General features: G+C 43.1%; 1 protein-coding gene across 1 annotated transcript in view; it reads right to left on the reverse strand.

Annotated features, from left to right (window-relative positions):
- Positions 1 to 18219, reverse strand: part of TRMT2B (tRNA methyltransferase 2 homolog B) — a 136135-nt gene that overhangs the window by 58573 nt on the left and 59343 nt on the right. The window lies entirely within an intron of this gene.

Raw genomic sequence — 18219 nt, forward strand, 5'->3', positions numbered from 1 at the left:
TATCTCTTGATTACTGCTGAAATATTAAGGTGCCAGGATGTAGTAACATCTCTAGGTTATTGCTGATATATTAAGGTACCAGGACATAGTAACATCTCTTGGATACAGCCGATATATTAAGGTGCACAGGTTTGTTTGTCTTGTTTCATGTGGATAAAGGCTAGCTAAGGAAATGGGATCCTTTATATCCAAAGAATTGAATGTGCCACTGATGCAGGCTCAGTGAGCAGAGGAGTTGAAAGAAAGATTTCTTGCACTCTTAAGGTCTGGTAGTAGTGCTCTTTTATTCGGAGAATAGCATGGGGACAGGACCCATGGGCAGTGAAGGGCTGCAAGCATGGGGACAGGATCCATGGTCAGTGAAGAGATACAGGCATGGGGACAGGACCCATGGGCAGTGAAGGGCTGCAATGCGTTGAGGGTTAGGGCTAAATTTACAGGGCATGGGTACGTGACTTATCTTTACTAGAGAAAGGAAAGATAATGTAAAAAGTCATTAAATGGTATCAGTCCAGGTGGAGTCTGGTTATTGTGTGGTCGTATAACTTTAGATATGAATCAGGTCATACAGATTGGCATGTAGGCCAGGACGCCTTGCGCTTCTCTCCCTGGGGCAGGCCTGATCCACACCATAAAATCCCCCCTGAACCCATCTGGCCCAGAAATCCTTTGGGGATATGGATGATGTTCAATCTTCTGTAACTACTTCCAGCTCTACAAGGTCGTAAAGCTGTCCCTAAATGGGGCCACAGGGGTACAGGCAGGAAGCTCAGTGGATCAGAAGGTGCGCCCATGGAGTCCAAGGCAGACAAGGTATACAGGTCCCCAGGAGATGAGAGAATCATTTGATGAGAAGTGGTCCAGGATGTAAAACTTTGTTGACATGTGGAAGACAACAAAATAGACAAATTATAGTAAGAAATACAAGCAATTTGATTAACCCAATGAATAAAGCTTTAATGGTAGTCCAGAGACCTGGACCTGACCAGGAGTCCAACCAATCATTTAGGGATAGGGTAGGGTCAGACATGGATTTAATTTGGTGACTCATATCAGATAGGAAATTTGTTAGGGCTTCCATGTGCCAGATGACACTTCTGATTCCTAATTGGGGAAGGAAGATTGAGGCAAGGTGATCATACCAGTGGAAGACAAAACAGGTACAACGTCGTTGTAGGTTGGGTAGGTTAGCAGGAGGAGATATAGTAAATGTAGTTCTACCCTGTATCCATACGAAGCCTAGAGTGCATCACCAAATCCATCCAGGCAGCAGCCAAGACCATAAATTGGAGCCACATAACCACTAAGTGCTGTTAGGGGCTAACCAATGTGTGCTGGGCAGTCTATCCCAGTCAGTCCCAAACCAATCAGTATCTTTTAAGGCTATGATGTGAGAACACATATAACGGGGAATTTGTCCCATAGGTTGGGTGCTATTAGGCCACATAACACAAATGTGATTGGTTTGTTCCCAACATAGAGAGGCCTTTTGACTGAGTTGACCACTAGTAGGAGTGAGCCAAATATATTCGTCCTAAATTTGATATAGCCAGGGTTATTTCTTGATTTTTATAAATAGGACTAATAAGGCCTAAAGCAGGGGGAATAGGGAGTAAACTTAAAAGATTACTTTGTTTAGCTGCCCATTTAGCTTCCTGGTCAGCGAAATTATTACTCTTGCTCTCAAGGGATAAATCCTTCTGATGTTCCCAGCAATGGACCACAGCCACTTGCTTTGGAAGAAGCATAGAGTTTAAAAGAGCCAAAACCTCTGTTCTGTACTTGACAAGGGAGTTCTTTGTATTGAGTAATCCCCTTTCCTTCCATATGGCCCCATGTGCGTGTAGGACCAAGAAGGCATATTTTGAGTCAGTGTAAACATTAATAACCATATCCTTTGCCAAGTGAAGAGCTCAGGTAAGAGTGATGAGTTCAGCCTTTGGGGCAGATGTATTGGCTGGAAGGGCTTGTGCCTCGATGACGTGCGAGGTGTTTACTATAGCATAGCCTGCCTCGCATATGCCCTGTTCTATGAAGCTACTGCCATCTATAAACCAGTTGTCATCCACATTATCTCTGGGGGAGTCCAGCAAGTCAGGCCTGCTAGAGTGCACTTGTTCCATGACTTCAGAGCATGTGAGCTCAAATTCTAGTCTGGGTAGTCAGGACTGTGCATAAGGTCTGCTGGATTAATCATTTGACAAACCTTAAGGATGACCTCAGGGGTGTCTAGGAGGATGGACCAATATTTAGTTAGACGTCCTCCAGTCATCCATTGATGTCCCTTAGTTTTTAGCACGGCTTGTACCTGATGGGGAGTCATGACTGTTAAAGGTTGTCTCATAGTTAACCTAGAAGCCTCCTCAACTAACAGAGCTGTAGCTGCTACAGCCCTTAAACAGGCTGGCCATCCCAAAGCCACCGAATCTAGAGTTTTTGAGAAATAACCAACAATTTGGGTCTCTGGGACTAGTCATTGAGTGAGGGTACCAAGAGCCTGGCCCTGCTTTTCAGCAACATAAAGAGTAAAAGGCTTGTTGACATTAGGCAGAGCCAGGGCTCGGGCGGAAGACAATTGCTGTTGAATCGACTGAAAGGCCTTTTCCTCCTTTTGTGTCCATTCCAGAGGTTCCATATCAGGTCCTCTGGTTGCTTCATATAAATGTTACCAAACCTGAAGTGAGTTTGCTCACCCGTTGCGCAGCAAGCCAATCTCTGACACCGGTTGTGGTGGAAGAAAGTAGGAACTTTATTTTTGCACAGCGCTGAGCAAGGAGAGAGGGCAGCTAATGCTCAAATCCCAAACTCCCCGAAAAAGTTAAAAGGAAGGGTTTTTATTTGGGGTTTTAGGTAGGGGAGAGGGAGCATATGGCCTTGCTGGTCGGAACTTTTCCACCAGCCTGTCTTTGGCCTTGAGACACTTGCAGAGAGGAGGGAGCTCATGACCTTGCTGGTCAGAAGCTTTCCCACCAGTCTGTATCTCTTTGTGGGGAGGAGATAGTCCAGGTGCTTGTCCTTGATGGTGTCTGTCTCCATGGAGAATAGTGGATTCTGGAGCCAGGAAGCCAGAGAGTAAGCAGGGAATGAGTGTTTTGGTTTTAACCACATATATGCTGGGTTTAATGTGGGGAAACTGATATCAGGGTCGATATCATAAAGGCTTTGCTATTACCCCGAATTGAGGAAGCCATAAACGACAGAATCCCGCCATACCCAGGAAAGTGTGAAGTTGTCTTTTTTGTCCTTCGTGGTCCAAATTCGAGGATAGTCTTTTTCCTATTTATAGAAAGTACCCAGTGTCCTGGGGTTAAATCATGGCCCAAAGAGGACACCTGCTGTTGTGAATTTGTGCCTTTTGTGGGGACACTCAATATCCCTGTTGGGCTAAAAAATTAAGAACAAGGACAGTATTGTGATCAGAATCCTCCTTTGTGGGACCACAAATAATAATATCCTCAACATATTGTATTAAGCCACTGACAGGGAGTTGGACATCCTGCAGATCCTTGCCTAGGGCACTTCCAAACAAATGGGGGCTATCCCGAAAACCTTGAGGGAGGACTGTCCACGTCAAATGGATAGGAAGAACTTCACTAGGAAACTTCCATTCAAAGACAAATAAAGGTTGGGAAGTCTTATCCAGAGGAATACAAAAGAAAGCATCCTTTAAGTCCAGGACTGTAAATAAGTTAGTGTTTTCTGGGATCTGGGAACATAGGGTATATGGGTTAGGCACAATGGAGTGAATAGGAACAGTGGCTTCATTAATTATGCAGAGGTCCTGGACCAAATGATAATCTCCATTTGGCTTCTTTACAGATGAGATAGGAGTATTATAGGGAGATTGACATCATTTAAAGAGGCCGTGACTGAGGAATTTTAATATGAGGGGCTGTAATCCTTCAATTGCCTCTGGATTTAAAGGGTATTGCTTCTTATGGGGTACAAGAGAAGAGTCGCACAAGGTAATAGAGACTTGTTGTGCTGTTATAGCTCTTCCTGGAAGGGAGCAGGCCCAAACCTGGGGATCAATTGCTTCCCATATATAGGGTGGAATATTAGAGGGTATCTGGGAAACAACAGAGCTTGGAGAGAGAGCAGTAAACAAGCCGTACTCCTCATGTATTAGAATAAATTGGCTTCCTAATTTTTTCATTAAGTCTTGCCCTAAGAAGGGAGTAGGACAACTAGGTAAGACTAGGAAAGTACAAGAAAACATCTGAGTCCAATATTGGCAAGACCAAGGAAGAGTTTGATAATAAAACTTGGAGTTGCCCTCTATTCCAACAACTTTTTGATGGGACTTACGAGTTGGGCCAGAGTGGCAAACAAGTACAGAGTTAGCGGCTCCCCTATCAATAAGAAAATTGATTTGCTTGCCTTCCACATCCAGAGTAACCTGGGGCTCAGTCTGTTCGATGGTGATGGGAGCTGGACTGGCCTCTGGGCCCCTTCAGGCAGATGGAGTCTTCAGGATCACGTCTCTGAGCAGGGAAGCGTGTTCTTGGCCCCTCCTTGCTCTGGAGGTGAGGAAAATCACACTTCCAATGTCCCTCTCGCTTGCAGAGAGGACCAGGCCCAGAAGGAAGATCCTTTCCTGGGCCCTGTTTGCTCCAGTGTCCAAATTGATGGCAACAGTAACAAGGGCACTTACCTGGGCCTCCAGAATTGGTAGTTTGAGACTTGGGCCCCTGGTTAGCCTGTTTCTGTGGCATATCCACAATGGTGGCTGCTACAATGTGAGCCTGTACCTTACCCTGTAATTTTGCCCTTCTGTCCTTATCCCGTTTGAGTCAAGTCCTGATCATTAAAACACCTGAGTAGCAACCTCCAAAAGTCTCAGTACAGGTGTTTGAGGACCCAAGGCCAATTTAGTCAATTTTCAGTGTATGTCTGGGGCAGATTGACTAATAAAATGCATGTTTAGAATAGTCATCCCCTCTGGAGAAGTAGGGTCTAGATTAGCGTATTTTCAAATAGCTTCAGCTAATCTCCCTTGAGAAATGGCAGGGTTTTTATCTGTTCCCTGAGTTATTTCCTGGAGCTTGTCAAAATTGACTGGCTTTGTATGACACACATACACAGAGTTTCCACAGCTATTATTTTAAAAAGTACTGCCATGAATCAGGTACAGTAATACAAAGCTCACCAGCTATGAATCCAAATATTGTTTTGAGCCTTAATTTTACTAATATTTGTGGAGAAGACATTTAAGATGCTAGATTTTTTGGCAAGGGCACGCTTATGGCCTTTTTTCCTTTTTCCTTTTATTTTTCTTCAGTCTTAGGAATTATCTACGGGCTAGATAACAGTTCCTGGAGAGTGGAGATGATAATCCTTTTTGAGATAAAGGAACTGGGTGGAGTCTGAACTGCCTCTAGAGCTGCTTTTCCAGTCTTGCAAGGACTTTCTAAGGACAATTGCTCTGGATTTCTCAGAAACCAGGTTGTAACTCAAATGACATTATAGGTTGATCTACCTGTCCAACTACAACATAAAGGGACAGAGAAAGTCAAGTTTTCTCCAAGATGGAGTTTCTGGGGCATAATCCATCCAATTGAAAGTGTCTCCAATTAGTTAGAATGCACGTGAGGGGTGAGTCTCTGGGGATGCTTGAGGCATTCCCCATGGCGGTAAAGCTGTGTCAACTATCAGTGGGCCTAGAGAAGGGTGAAGAGCCTGACTGCAGGCATCCATATAGTTATAAGATTTAGTCAAGTCCCACTCAGCCCAGGCACCTACTCCCTGAGCCAGCACAAGGCAAGCCAGGGAGGCAAGAGGCAAAGGCTTGGAGTAGGTTGGGGCCAGGGCTCACAAAACCAAGGTTGAGAGTTAAGACCTTGGCAAAGGGTTTTCAAGTTTTCGAGTTTACTGAAGGTCGAGGTTCTGCTCAGGTCCAGCCTGAACTTAACCTCGACTTGGTGACAACAGAGGAGGTGACGAATGAGACAAAGAAAAGAAGAGATCAGGCCTCATGCTCACAGCCTCTTCCCAAGGGTTATCAAGATAAGGGTCACACAACAGTTCCCATGCCGGGCACACAACCCCAGCAGGACAGTTCACAGAATAAATCACAGGGCTCTGATGATGAGGACTTTTAGGATGCTTAATTTTAAACCGGTTTGTGATGAGGATTTTTAGGCTGGTTACTTTTAAAACTGCAGATGAGAAGCAGGCTCCAAGGACTGGAATTTTGCTTGCCCTTTTGAGACATTTGCGTTTGTGAAGGAAGGGGGGATGACCTTGTAGGGACCTGAAATTGGCCACCCCAGGATATGTCTCTTTGGCATCAGGATTGTTTTGGGCTGATTGCTTTCGATAAACTGGGACAGGGAAGGAGGCTCTGGGGAATGGAACTTGCCCTTGTTGGGACACATTTGCATTTGTAAGGTAAATATCTGTAAAAGGTGCCTCCCTCTCTGTACCAGGAAGAAGAAGAGAGATGATCTTGTCCCTAGAAGCTCTTAATGGGGAAGGCAAGAACTTAAGTTGGTTGCTGTCTGGCAATCTCATGTAACTGGTTTAGGGTGGTGGCGTCTAACCTTTCTAACCTTTACTTAATCCGATTTGATTCTTGTCTAAAAGTCATGGGATCACCCAATGACCAGACCCCACCTGCACTGATACCATTTTAACTTTTTTTCATGTTCTTTCCTTTGTCTTGTAAAGAGATGAATCATATACCTATGCCTTAAATTTAGCCCTAACCCTCAACTCGGGGCAGCAGCAGGAGCTCTGACTGCCCGTGGATCTTGTCCCCACGCACCAGCTCTGCCTGCCCATGGGTCCTGTCCCCATGCCAGCGGGGGCAGCAGAAGCGGCAGCAGAAGCTCTGACTGCCCATGGGTCCTGTCCCCATGCTACACTATTCTCTAAATAAAAGAGCACTACTGCCAGATCTTAAGAGTCTAAGAAATCTTTCTTTCAACTCCTCGGCTCACCAATCCCGCATCATCTGATACTCATAACTGACTCAGTAGGTGCCTAAAATACTCAACGAGTCAACCACCAAGAGAGGGCAGCCCACTTGGGGTCACCGGGGTGATCAGGCCCGGAAACCAGCGGGGAGGGCTCCCAGGGGTGGAGCCTTTGACTCTTTAAAGATTTCTCTGTTTCTCAGTTACAAAGCTAAAAAGGAGCCCAAAATGGCCACTGTAACTTTAAGAGAGATGAAAGAGAAGGGTCCATTACCTTGAAACTCCCCCTGAACCTAGGTCAGCATCCTGATCATTGTTCCTCCTGTGGGGTTCCTACAGCAACGGTTGATGGGGGCATCCCCCTGCATTGCATCCCTTGTATATCTTCCCTATTATACCTGTGTAAGGGAGGAAGACATTTCCTCTACCCGCTCTGGGTCCTTCTGGCCAGAAAAATGAACTAAATTCACATGAGACAGAATAACAGGAGAAAATTAAAGAGAGTTTTATAACATTTATACATGGGAGAGCCTCAGGCAAACTGAGCAACTCACCAAAATGGCTAAAGCCACCACCTTAAATATCATCTTCAGCTAAAGCAAAGGAAGATGTTGGGGGTGGGGAGTCAGCTACAGGAGATTACTAGACAAGTACAGTAAACAAGAGTCAGGTTATTACGCAGAGTTAAGTCCTTGCCTTCCGCATTGATAAGAGTTTCTAGAGATAAGGTCATTCCCCCTTCTTCCTGGTACAGAGAGGGAGACATATTTACAGACAGAGATTTCCTTTACAAATGTAAATGTCTCTCAACAAAGGGTAAGCAAATTCTAGTTTTCAGAGTTTCTTTCCTGTCTGCAGTTATTAAAAGTAACCAGCCCAAAATAATCCTTATGCCAAAGAGGCATATCTTGGGGTGGCCAATTCCAGTCCCCCTCACCTGGCAGTAATAGGTGCCTGGTGAATGGTCCCAGAGGTAAAAGATTAGAGAAAAACAGTGAAGAATTTTCCACCATTTTGGGGGACATTGTACCCAATTGTGTCCTGGAGCCATTCTCCCAAGAAGGGGTTCCCATATTCAACAAAAGGTTAGAGTTTGGTACTTTCCTTGAACTGGAGTCCCGATCGGGACTTTTCAGTGGTTTGGAGTGTGGTCAGGAGCCATAGGGAGGGATTCCAATCCAGCCTCAGGAAAAGAAACCTGCCAAAGAGTCTTGGCGATTGGCGACCATCCTAATGACTTAAGCGGTCAATCCGTGCCCATGTAAAATTTACATATTAGAGACAGGGTTAGGAAGGAATGGATTAATTCATTCTTCATCACCCCCAGGCTTAAGATACTGATTCTATTCAGGCTGAATGCCACGGTTTGCCTCATAGAGTATCCATGGGCAGCAAATGTGGATTCATACAGCTGTCCGAGATGGTTCCTGATGAATAAGTGAATTTATATCCATCCTTGAAAAAGAGGAAGGCACAAGGAAGAAAAGTGCACTTACCAGAACTTAAGCTCACAAGCTGGTGAAGCAAGATTCCTGTACAGGCCACCAGAAATGATGCGGGCTTGGTGAGCTGAGGAGTCAAAGAAAGATTTCTTGGACTCTCAATGTCTGGTAGTAGTGCTCTTTTATTCAGATAATAGTATGGGGACAGGACCCAGGGGCAATGAAGGGCTGCAATGTGTTGTGGGCAGGGCTAAATTTATAAGGCATGGGTATGTGACTTATTTTTACTAGACAAAGGAAAGATGATGTAAAAAGTCATTAAATGGTATCAGTGCTGGTGGGGTCTGGTTATTGTGTGGTTGCATAACTTTAGATATGAATCGGGTCATATAGATTGGCATGCAGGCCAGGACTCCTTGGGCTTCTCTCTGTGGGGCAGCCTTGATCCACATCACCACCTTCCAGCACACCTGCTTATTTTATGTTTAAAAACTATAGTCCCAGAAGCTGTAGATATCTACAAACAGTGCAAAATTTTACTAAAATTGGCCTGGAATTACAATGGCCATTACGGGGAATGTTCGAATTAGATAAAATCACTCATTTAAGAAATACACTAGAGAGCAAGGGATCCCAAACCGGACAGACAGAACAGGATGCCTGCTTTAACTGGTATACAAAAGCTTACAAAAGGCTTTAAGATTCCAAAATAGCTTCATTAAAAGATTGGTTACAAAAGGCTAATGGAAAATTAAAGAGACAAAAGATGATAGGATGAACATGACTACAAACTGACTCCTCCTATCCCCCCTTGTTCTTTTTCACCTGAGTACTCAAGTTTTACAAATTCTGTCTGAACTGCCTTTCTACTCTGAAGAGACTGTTAAACAATTACCGTTTAAAATAAAATTACCAGAACTGCAGATGATCCCCCTCAGGTGTCCTTCACTCCTTGGTCAGACTGAACTAAGAGCTATGGTCAAAGAATTTCCTAAACCTAAGAAGTCACAGGCCTGACTAAACTCGTGACTACAGCTGAGCACTTTGAAAGAACCCTGGAGCAAGATGGCAAACAGAAATCCACGAGCTAATAGCTATCCAGCTGTAACAGCTCCAAGGCCAGAGACCCAAAATAAAACCAAGGCCTCCCACAGTGCACCCTCCCTGGGGTCCACCTTCAAAAAAGTGCTGGTCCAAAGACCAGTGTCCCAGTTGTGATCAACTGGGACACTGGAAAAAAGCCCTCAAAATTCCTATGCAGGGGCCGGCCCAGTGGTGCAGCGGTTAAGTGCACACGTTCCACTTCGGTGGCCCGGGGTTCACCAGTTTGAACCCTATGTGCAGACATGGCACCGCTTGACACACCGTGCTGTGGTAGGTGTGGGGACCTGGAATTGGCCACCCCAAGATATGTCTCTTTGGCATCAGGATTATTTGAGGCTCATTGCTTTTGATAAACTGGGACAGGCAAGGAGGCTCTGAGCAATGGAACTTGCCCTTTGTTAGGACAAGTTTACATTTGTAAGGTAAATCTCTATCTGTAAAAGGTGCCTCCCTCTCTGTACCAAGAAAAAGAAAGGAGATGACCTTCTCTCCAAAAACTCTTAATCAATACCAAAGGCAAGGACTTAAATCTGCATTTTATTGTGCTAGTCTGGTAACCTCCTGTAACTGACTTCCCTCCCCCTCCCAACGTTGGCATCTCCTTAAAGATTAAGCATCTTTCTTTAGGCTGGGAACCGATTGCAGCGCTCATCTGTGAACCCCCCCCCAGCCCGAGGCAACACACCTGCCACCCCGCGGCGTTCACTGGGACAGCAGACCTATCTGTCATTTCCATCGAGTTCTATGCTGACAGAGCGGCCTTGTGACTATTGTGGGAAGGACATTTCAATCACATGTGAAACACCCTGTTTGGGGGTATATAATCACTATGTGCACCCCACTTCTTCAGTGCCCTTTCTTCCTTCGGGAAGAAAGGCCCCGGGCCATGGTTCCTCATAAAGCTTTGTTCAATTTTCTCTTGCTATTCTGTCTCATGTGAATTTAATTTGTTCTCCGGCCAGATGAACCCACATTTGGGGAGAGGAAATGTCCTCCTCCCCTACATAGGCATCCCACATATAAAGTACAGGAAGATGGGCATGATGTTAGCTCAGGGCCAGTCTTCCTCAGCAAAAAGAGGAGGATTGGCAGCAATTAGCTCAGGGGCTAATCTTCCTCAAAAAAAAAAAAAGTCCTATGCAGGGCCGGCTCTGTGGCAGAGTGGTTATGTTCACGCACTCCACTGCCGCGGCCCAGGGTTTCGCTGGTTCGGATTCTAGGTGCAGACATGGCACCGCTCATCAAGTCATGTTGAGGCAGCATCCCACATGCCACAACTAGAAGGATCCACAACTAAAATACACAACTATGTACTGGCATGATTTGGGGAGAAAAAGCAGAAGGAAAAAAAAGGCAAAGAAGATTGGCAACAGTTGTTAGCTCAAGTGTCAACCTTTAAAAATAAAAAAAAGTCCTATGCATTCTTCTCAATGCCCTCATAACCACCTCCAGGGGAGGGTCCTCTATATGGGCCCCTCTCAAAACTGACAGGACTCTGAAGGCTTCCCTGATAAACTGCTACTATGTTACTCCCTTAAACAGCCAAGTGGAGACCAAAATTAAAATTAATGGGGTTATTTGATCTGCCAGAAATATTTACTGTTTGTCCTAGCTGAAACCTGACAAGATATTTAAAAGGATTTAATAACTCTATGATCAGAAATTTGGGCAAATTGGAAACCCATATTCAGAGGCTGATAGGAATTTTTTTTTGGCCTTCTCCCCTATGCTAAAACTACGTACCCAGAGGGAAAGGAGGGAATTGGAGGTAAGGCAATTAGAAGGGCAGATTAGCCTCTTTATCATTCAGGCTGCAATCCAGATCCTTGTAATTCTCTGCAGGGCCAAAGGTGTGGCTCTAGAAGTTCAAAACTTTACCCACCCTTTTGCCAGTCCCCTAAACCTCACCTATTCCTCTCAAAATGCTTAGAAAGATCAGGACATTGGAAATAGAACTGTCCTGCATTTAATCTGTGCCTTTGTGATGTAAATTTTCTATCCCCATCTTCTTTAGGCTCTAACAGCCATTCTTTGAAATGCAAATATTTCTTATCAGAAAGTGGGGAGGTATTTGGAAATTGGGATAATAAAAAAAATCTTAAATATCCTCTCCACAAATACTAGCAAAAACAAAAGCTATAAGATCTCCGTTTGCATCTATGTGTGTTTGTGTGTATGTCCATACATATGTGTTGTAAGTGTAAGATATTTTTCTCCCTCCAGATGGTTTGCTAAAATTGATTTGAAAAGGAGCTCTATCTAATTGGTTTGATAGCAACCACTTGTAAGGATTGGGCCTTCCAAAGTTCTCAGGAGTATAAAAAAAAATGACTCAAATGTTCTTTCAAGTTCACATAATCTAAAATAATCTTTAGCAAATAAAAACCAGTTTAGGTCCATTGGTTTAATTAAAACAGTCATGTCTTTAGAGTTATCAGCATTAAATTTAATACTTTTATTCTACCTGGACTTACAAATTTGTCAACAAGAAAAATTACTTGGTATGATAAAATTTTCGTAAGTAATCTAAATCTAATTGTTAAGAGCAAGTAAATTAAATAAATGTAAGTAGAATAAAAGTTTTTTTAGGTGAACTTTTCAAATAAGTTTCCCAAATCTTTTTAGCAACCTGAAACTTTAGAGTTTTTCTAAGTTAAATGATGGTGACTTATTAAATATCTAGATCATATCCTAATATGATAAAACATTGAAAATTACTGAACATAGATTTATCTACTTTTGGCTTCTTATTGAAGAGAAACTAAAGATAAAATTGGATCTATTAGTAAACACGTCTTGTGTCACTCCAAGAATTTCTCTATGGAAAAGCACATATTTCTAGAAACTATAAAAAGTATTTATAAGTCTGCCAATCCACAGAACGCTAATGTAAAGTTCCTAATTTCTTACTTAAATTTTCACTAGAAATTAAAGGTTCTAAGGGTTTAAATTTTAACATAAGTAATTAAAACTACTGGAAATAATATGGGGAAGGAATTTTATGGATAGTCAAGACTGGCTAAGATTGGAATCCTTCTGTATGCTGTGTCTGTATAGGCATATAAGTGTTCTAGAAATTGTGTGAAATTCCTAAAATCCTGATATGTCCTGGTATACTGTTATCAGTCATAATTATAGCTATTATCTTAAAATGTTTTATGTCACAAAAATAACCAAATTCCGGGGCCGGCCCAGTGGCGCAGTGGTTAAGTTCACATGTTCTGCTTCGCCAGCCAGGGGTTCGCAGGTTTGGATCCTGGGTGCAGACATGGCACCGCTTGTCAAGCCATGCTGTGGCAGGCATCCCACATATAAAGTGGAGGAAGATGGGCACAGATGTTAGCTCAGGGCCAGCCTTCCTCAGCAAAAAGAGGAGGATTGGCAGCAGTTAGCTCAGGGCTAATTTTCCTCAAAAAGAAAGAACCAAATTCCTTTGCCAACTGCATTATAATGAATCATTTTTTAAGTCTTTTGTCACTTATAGTTACTCCAATACCTTTTTGAAGATTCATCTGTCATCAAGATTGAGACTCACACTAAAAGGACTGAATCTGAGTATCAGGAAAATGCCCTTGCTGACTTTCACACAAAGATAGCAGCAACAGAACTTACGAAGATTGTAGCACATTTGGATAAAGTCCATTCTGCTTCTGATACTGACCCTGATATCATTTCCCTCACATTAAACCCAGCATATGTGGAGTTAAAACCAAAACACTCATTCCCTGCTTACTCTCTGGCTTCCTGGCTCCAGAATCCACTATCTTCCATGGAGACAGACACTGCCAAGGACAAGCACCTGGATTCATTATCTCCTCCCCGCAAAGAGATACAGACTGGTGGGAGAGCTGCTGACCAGCAAGGTCATGGGCTCCCACCTCTCTGCAAGTAGTCTCAAAGCCAAACACAGACTGGCAGGAAAGCTCAGACCAGCAAGGCTATATGCTTCCCCTCCCCTACCTAAAACCCCAAATAAGAACCCTTCCTTTTAGCTTTTCGAGGAGTTTGGGATTTCAGCGTTAGCTGCCCTTTCTCCTTGCTCAGTGCTGTGCAATAATAAAATCTCTACTTTCTTCCACTACCCCCAGTGTCAGAGATTGGCTTGCTGCACAACGGGGGAGCGAACTCACTTAAGGTTTGGTATCACTCCTGTAAAAAAATAATGACCCTTCATTGCCAGACTTTTGCCATCATGATGTCCTTGTAACGGCAACATTCTGCTCCTGAGTCACAAAAATTAGGATGGGTAAACAATGTCTATAAATTAAACGAACAGTCAGAGCTACAGGAAACCAAGACAGCTGCTTGCTTCTTCCAGCTCTCTGGCAAACCCCATTTTTTCTTTTTTTCACTCTTTCACCCACTATAGTGCACTTAAGATGAATCAAATTATAAATCGATATTGGTGGGAAGATTTCTATAAAACCTCAAAAACAGTCTACTAGCAATGTCTGACCTTCGAGGTCCACGATCCTAGAAAAATTACTTTTGTCCCCAGAGGCCTCAGACCTCCTCCCTCTGGACCCTTTGAACACTTGCAGCTGGATTTCATTCAACTGCCACTTAGCATGAGTTAACAGTATGTTCTTGTTACTATATGTATGTTTTCCAGACGGGTTTCCCTGTCAGCCTTTCCCTGTCAGAAGGCTAATGCCCTCTCGGTGGCAAAAAAATCTGTTAGAGAATGTGTTTCCCACTTGGGTATACCTTTCACAATCTCCAGTGATCAAGGCACCCATTTCATTGAGCAAATTAAACAAGCCTTAATGAAAGCTTTGCCAATTAGTTGGAATCATCACTGTCCCTACCAGGTACTACGGAGCAACCCTTGTACTGCCAACTCCAAGGAGTGGATTTTGGATTCATGTGTCATACCTAAAGAAGGCACCAAAACTGACCTGCACACCATCAAGTGACCTGAAATTTATGATTTCCAGTAATTGAAGCAGATGGCATCTGAAGGAAACAGCTTTCCCAAGATGATTGGACCAGGCCTGTACACCATTTCCTCACTATTGTTTCTTACTTCATTTTCTCCCTCTCTTTCTTGGAAGGACAATGCCCTTGTCCACATTTCCCAGTCTACTGCGAACAGGGGAAACCTCTCCAATAGTTGGATTTGTCTTTAAACCAAGACAGCAATGACCCCTTAGTTCCCCCTAAGTAACTTTGCTAGAATCCCAAATACCACTATGTTTACGTAATCCTTCAATATGTAATAATGAAATATCTGAGTCTTGGGTGAATGATATCATACTAATAGGTCCCTGGAAGTCATCACCTATGCAGGAGTCTTATGCACACCTCCTAGCCACATCTTTATATGTGGAGGTTTTGGTAATGGCCTTTATGCCTGGGCAACTCATTGCCTTGACAGCTGGAGAATAAAAGGACAGTGTGCCCTTGCTGTATTCACTATTTTATTCTCTCTCCATAACAAAACAGAAGCCTCCCACTGGTTCATCCCATCAAATCTCTATAACCACCTTAAATGAGAACTTCTGGGAGGCATGCGTGATTCTGGGTTTCCCTTCACGAGGAGAGCTTTCTCTCTGTGGACCAGAGTAAGTGCCAATGAACAAATGACTGGAAATCTCTCCCTAACATTAGGAGAGTTGGCCAATTCCACAGCCAAAGCAGTCTCAGCTCAGCAATGATCACTTGACTTGTTGGATAAAGTAGTTTTGGATAATCCTATAGCCCTTGATTATCTACTTGCTGAGCAAGGAGGTGTCTATGCAACAGCAAACACCTGCTGTTGCACATGGATAAATGACAACAAATTTCACCTGATGATCCATGGTCTTTTGCTATATTTAGCTGGTCACCTTCAGGTCTGGGCTCCTGGTTTAGAACCATCTTACAAACTGATTTCATTAGGTTGTTTTAAATTCTGCACTGTATTCTTGTTGCTAAGTTATGTAACTATTGTTTGTCAAAATGATGTGCCTAATAAGGTGATGCTAACTCAGTGCTTCGAGATGATTTCCAAAGCTTACAACCTTGACTAAATATAGACTTTGAATAAGAAACACTTCAGAGGTCTCCCTACTACCCTTCCTTGTTACTTAAATGTGTCCTTAAGCTGTTTCTGGTCCATGCACTTTCCCTCTGACATGGGACATGACACCCAGGAAAGGTCCTTCCTGGAACCAAGGGACAAAGGCTACTCAATTTGAAAAACCTAACTCTCTTGATCAGCGACCCTTTCAAAGGAAGATCTTGATCAAAATGGAAAACTGTTCAAATTAATAAAGGAAACCTCAACTAAAACTGGAGTTAGGAAGGCCTGTAGTGGGAGCTCTCACACCTTACCACTCACATCATCAATTACCCAAACAGAAAGACATCAATTACAGACCCTAACAGGAAGAGATCAGTTACTCACTCCAACAGGAAGAGATGTACCTTGAACTCCCAATCAGGAAGTGCAACTATTTTACTAATCCAGCAGGAGGAAGACTTCCTTCTTGCCCAGCAACAAGCCCAGACAATGGAAAACACCACAGCTCAACCAATGAGAAGCTGTCATCACCTGATTTTTTACTGTCCTCCAATGAACTTTCCTTTTTTTCCTTGCTGATGACTTCCTTTCCTTGTCCCACCCTCCTTACTATAAAAGCCGTCCATGCTGTGTAACCCCTTGGAGTATCTCTCTGCTTGCCAGGAGAGATGCTGCCAAATTCATGAATCACTTAATAAAGCCAATTAGATCTTCAAATTTACTCAGTTGAATTTTGGTTTTTAACAGTATACATACATATATTTCCTTGCTCTGTCATCTGAGAGGGCCTAGAAGCAATGACACTCCAGTAGCAATGAGCACATCTAGTACCCAGATTTTGGTTTCTAATACCATTCTCTAATGAAAGCATCCAGGGATGATTGGAGAAATTGGCTGATTCTGTGACTAGGGCAGGGAATACAGAAGATGAGCCTGCAGTATCTTATAGTGCCAGAAAGCAAGGAAATGTTAAAAAAAAAAAAAAAAAAAAAACACAGCAATGAAGGTATGTCAAAGGGATAAAGGAGACAATTGAAAGAACTCCCAATGGCAAAGTTGGAACAGTTTGAGCAAGAAAATAAAGTAGTGGTGGATTATAACTCAAAATATAAAATACCCATGAGCCCATACTGTATTAATAAATGATTTAATAAACAAATGAGTAAGAATAGACAAACCTCCCACACAGGAGAATTCTAAATAATTTATACAGATACTCCACTTCAAGGACGTGGAGCATAACTCCCCATTCCTTAAGCATGGGCTGCACATAGAGACTTCCTTCCACAGAACACAGCACGGAAAGGGGAGAATAGAGTAACTTTACAGAGGAGAGACCTGACAAAGACCACCTCAGCCAGGAGATCAAGGTCAACATCATCAGCGTTGTCATGTTGACAGCATGTACTCATGATATGATGTGATGAGAAAGGCCTTTATCTCTGTGATTTTCCTCCCAAGAACACATAACTACAGTCTAATCATGAGAAAAAAATATCAGACAAACACCAAGTGAGGGGAATTCTACAAAATATCTAACCAGTACTGCTGTCTAGGTCATCAAAAACAAAGTCTGAGCAACTGTCACAGCCAAGAAGAGCCTAAGGAAACTTGACAACTAAATGTACTGTGGCATGCTGGATGGGATCTTGGGACAAAAAAGGATGTTAAATAAAAACTAAGGAAATGTGAATGAAGCATGGACTTTAGTTAATAACAAGGTATCAATAGTGATTCATTAATTGTAACAAATGTACCATACTAGTGTAAGTTGTTAAGAACAAGGAAAACTGGGGGCCAGCCCAGTGGCACAGCAGTTAAGTGTACACATTCCACTTCGGCAGCCCGGGGTTCAGCGGTTTGGATCCCAGGTGCAGACATGGCATCGCTTGGCAAGCCATGCTGTGGTAGGCATCCCACATATAAAATAGAGGAAGATGGGCACAGCTGTTAGCTCAGGGCCAGTCTTCCTCAGCAAAAAAAAAAAAAAAAAAAGGAAGATTGGCAGCAGATGTTAGCTCAGGGATAATCTTCCTCAAAAAGAAAAAAAAAGAATAGGGGAAACTGGATGTAGGGTATATGGGAACTCCTTGTACTACCTTTGTAATTTTTCTGTATATCTAAAACCATTCTAAAAAACAAAGTTTATATTTGAAAAGTTCACTAAAAAAAAAAAAGAGTAAGTTATGATACAGTTTGGAGAGAAGAGATGCAGAGGTCCAAAGCAGAGGCAGTCTCTCTGGTAGCTGACGTCTTCTCACTCACACAGCCTGTGAGACCCTTAACCTAATATACAGATTCTGAAGCCGGACTGCCTGAGTTTGAATTCTGGCTTTACTACTTACTGGCCAGGTAACCTTGGGCAAGTTACTTAAGCTCTTTGTGAACAGCATCTCTTAAAAGTAGGAATGATAGCCCCTACTATTTGTCATGTTGCAATAAGGATTAAATGAGTTAATATGTATGAAGTGCTTAAATGAGTGCTGGCACATAGTAAGTTTTATATAAATAATTTGTAAACTAAAAAAAAAAACTATGGGGACGGCCCCATGGCCAAGTGGTTATCTTTGTGCACTCTGGTTCGGTGGCCCACGTTTTTGCTGGTTTAGATCCTGGGCGTGGACATGGCACCGCTCATTAGGCCATGCTGTGGTGGCATCCCACATGCCACAACTAGAAGGACCCACAACTAAAAACTATACAACTATGTACTGGGGGGGTTGGAGGGGGGGAAAGCATTAAAAAAAAAAAC

The sequence above is a fragment of the Equus caballus genome, chromosome X, assembly GCF_041296265.1.
Source record: "Equus caballus isolate H_3958 breed thoroughbred chromosome X, TB-T2T, whole genome shotgun sequence".
Classification (NCBI taxonomy): Eukaryota; Metazoa; Chordata; class Mammalia; order Perissodactyla; family Equidae; genus Equus; species Equus caballus.